The sequence below is a fragment of the Marmota monax genome, unplaced genomic scaffold, assembly GCF_021218885.2.
Source record: "Marmota monax isolate L192 unplaced genomic scaffold, Marmota_monax_Labrador192_F-V1.1 WCK01_AAM20220418_F8-fsc00018, whole genome shotgun sequence".
NCBI lineage: Eukaryota > Metazoa > Chordata > Mammalia > Rodentia > Sciuridae > Marmota > Marmota monax.
In genome coordinates this window covers 18,887,088-18,890,883 of record NW_026692201.1, presented here as the reverse complement: position 1 = coordinate 18,890,883, position 3,796 = coordinate 18,887,088, and the positions used below count along the sequence as shown (strand labels likewise).

Sequence of the window (3,796 nt, the reverse complement as noted above, 5' to 3'; positions counted from 1 at the left end):
TGATTGACTCAAGAGTTCATTATGAAGGCATTAATAAACAAGTTACATATTTTATTCATATGAAATGTTAATAATAAATACCAGAAGAAAAGTACAAATTTCTGCCAGAAGAACCACAGGATTGGTTTTATAAATAATAACAAGTTTTTGGTGTCTTGGTCAAGTGTCAATGTAATGCATTTGATATTGCAAAGTTGCACATATTTTATTATGGAAATTCTGGCCTAATAATCATTGATGAAGATAGCTTTTGGTGAAAATACAAGGTTAAATTTGGGTGCATGTTTAACAAAATAAAAAGCAGAAAATTTCAGAATAAAAAACGAACACTTTTTTTTTTAATTAGAAAGTACAATACCTATCAAAGAAATACCAACTTATATTAACACAAAGACTTGTACATAAGTATTCATAGTAGTTTAATTATAGTAACTCAAAATGGAAAATGACTCAAACATCCTTCAATGTGCTGATGATTAAACAAGCCACAGCAAATCCATATAATGGGATACTACTCGACAATATAAAGTATCTATTTTTTAAAATTTTTTATTTTATTTTTTTATAATTTAATAAATAGTTCTCTTAATGACTGCAGATATGTAAGGCTGTTTGGTAATATTCAGAAATATCACAGTAATTGTGGTTTTCTTGATTGATTTGTAGTCTTCATAAGAAGTGTAAAATTGCTGTCAAACCAATAAGATTGCATTTATACATTCAACCTCTTTAGGACTATTGGTAACCTGTACATATTTTTCCCAAATAACTTTGCCTCTTTGTTTTACAAGGTCCAACTCACTCACATTCACCTCAATGATTGTACCTTTGGAAATAACTCCTGAAGTTATATACAGTGGGGATAAGGAATTCTTTTTCACATCAAATATTGGTAAGCAAAAGGTGGCTTTGATTCAGGATGTGTTACATGGGCCTTCTTGAAATGTAGGCCCATTGGCATATGACTGCTTTATACTTGGAAGGTTTTCTTGTAAAGCCATCCCCAACAAAACAGACTTTGATAGCCATCTGATTCCATATCTTTTCTCTCTTTTCGGATTGAATCACTTTTAATACTTCTGTTTCTCTCTGGGCAGGAACCTCGGGAAAGGCAACTTCCTATTTTCCCACCTTCTCTTTTTGTTTTGGCTTAAAGTAACTTTTGTTTGGGTCTGTCCCTCTCTGTCCAGAAGATAGGCAGGTACTGCTCCTTGTGGAGTTTTTTCATCATTCTGTTGTTTGGTGTTTCTCTTTTGATGCATCTTGCTAGTCTTTTTCATTTGTATTTTCTCAGCATGGTGCTAATCATGATAGAGCTTAGTTTTCAGGTATATATATATATATATTTTTTGCCTTCTTTGAATGTTCCTGACTCTCCCAAGTTTCCTTCTTTCCATTTTTCTCATGGTAATCAAATGCTATCCATAGTATTTTTGGTGTAATTCAATATATTCATTTTGTGGCATGGTGATAGCCACAGAGCTGCCAGATGCAGTTTCCAGGGTGAGTAGATGCTCTCAATTTTTGTGTATCAAAGACCCGCCTAAAAAGAAGCCATTCTTCTTATCTCCCCAACCCCCCTCCCTTCTCGTGGATAGTAGAATGAAACAGACATTATTATTACTGTGTGTATATATGTGAATGCATGACCAATGTGATTCTGCAACATGTATACTCAGAAAAATGAGATATTATATCCCATCTGATACAAATGTATGATATGTCAAGGTCATTGTACTGTCATGTGTAACTAATTAAAACAAATTAAAAAATTAAAAATAAAAATAAATATTGATGAATACTAAAAAAATTTTAAAAAATAAAAAAGGATCTATTCTTGATATACTATACAAACTTTGATGCATCTAAAGAGAATTCCAGTTGCAAATGGTTAACTATCATATGATTCCATTTGTATTACATTATTGAAATAAAAAAATATAGAAATGAACAGGATCGTGCTTGCCAAGGATTGAGGAAGTGTACAGAGAAAGATATGGCTATGGCCATGAAAAAGCAGCACAAGGAATAATATTTATGATAGAACTGTTCTGTATCTTTACTATGGTGCTGATTGTGGAAATCTACAAATAGGTATAATTTCAAAGAATCAAATCCATAAAAATTTGGTGAGATCTGAATAAGATCAATGGATTTCATTGATACCAATTTTCTAGTTGTGGTATTATGCTATTATTATTAAAAATATTACCACAGAATGGTGTATAGGATTTTTCCTGCAATATTTCTTACAAATGTATATAAATCTTAAACTTCTCTGATAAATAGACAAAGATATTATTTATTTTCAAGGGATAAAGAGATCAGTTCTAGCTGAGAGACTGGGTAAGAGTAACATAGGATGTAGTATTTGAGTTAGTCACAAAAGTTGAATATAATCTTTATTCGTGATCTTTATAGATGAAGATATTCCAGGTGGAGAGAAGAGAATAAGCTGAAGCATTGCATCAGAATAGTCTACCCATCATTTTAATGAATATTTACTAAGAATTGCTACATATCAAGCACTTTTACAGGAATTTGGGAATAAAAAGTAAACCAAAACATACAGTAATGGAAATTTCAAATATCTATGGTACATATTCATGGAACATGTATCTTTCTATTCTTATTATTGTAGAGATATATGTCAAAATATCACTATCATGGATAATAATCCAGAAAGGTATAATTTGAGAGAATTTTAATAAGTTACATAGCAAAATTTCAAGAGAGCAGAAGTGATAAATCTAATTTTGATAAATTAAATGGTATATGGAAAAAAACATTAAAGTTAGGGACTGAGAATGGAGTTTAGTGACAGAGTGCTTGGTTAGCATGTGTGATCCACTGGGTTTGATAAATGTTAGAAGTTTATGCTTCTGGAACTGAACTAAATTCTGTTCTATGTGTTAAGTACATACCTGTTGCATAAATTTATTTTCTAGCAGATAGATAAAGATGCAAAGAGCATGTAGATAAATTATACAATTGCTGAATGTGTTAGTGTTTGCAAGGAAAACTAAACTTGATTATATGCTAGAGTAATTGATGGTAGAGCTCAATAAAGCACTAGAATAATGAGATGAAGCCTCTCAGAACAAACTACCTTAACGAAAATTGGGGAAAAACAATGTAGTCAGCCATTGGAAATGGAATAGGAAGACATTCTAGCCAGAATTAAAGCAAATGTCAAGCCTAAAGTAGAAAACCTCTTGGCAGATTAGAACAGAAAAGAGGCTTCTTTCCAGCATAGTGAGGAAGTGGGAGAGTGATACAAAATAAAGTTAAATAGGGGAAAGAAGAGAGAATTTGACCAAGTATTTTCGATTCTGGTAAGAGTTTGATTTTTTTAATTTAAGTAAGGAGAAATAATTTATAGGTAAATTATGTAATATTTTCTGTTATTAAAAATTGTTTTGAACCAATAAAAAATTGCTCTGGCTTTAATTATGGAATCAAATTATAGGGGGCAAGAAGGAAAATAGATTTCATTGAATACAACACTACCAAGATGAGAGAAAAAGATAATTTAGATTAGGCAGTGACAACGATAGTGGAGAGAAATGGAAACTTCTAGATATATTTGGAATTAGAATTAACAGAGTTTGCTGGTGGCCTGTGGACTTGGAATGAATAACAAAGGAAGTGAGGAATCAAAGATAGCCTCAGGATTTTTGGCTAAAGTAACATTTTGTTTTTATAATATAGGGGAGGACGGATGAGGAGCCTGCTTGGAATAGTTTAATATTGGATATCCAGACATTCAAGTTAAGTAGACAACTGGATACATTAG

The 3,796-nt window shown here is 31.5% G+C and overlaps 1 pseudogene; it reads right to left on the bottom strand.

Annotated features, from left to right (window-relative positions):
• Positions 1 to 692: 692 nt before the first annotated feature.
• LOC124080501 (ribosome biogenesis protein NSA2 homolog) lies at positions 693 to 1,466 on the bottom strand (annotated as a pseudogene).
• Positions 1,467 to 3,796: the final 2,330 nt, after the last annotated feature.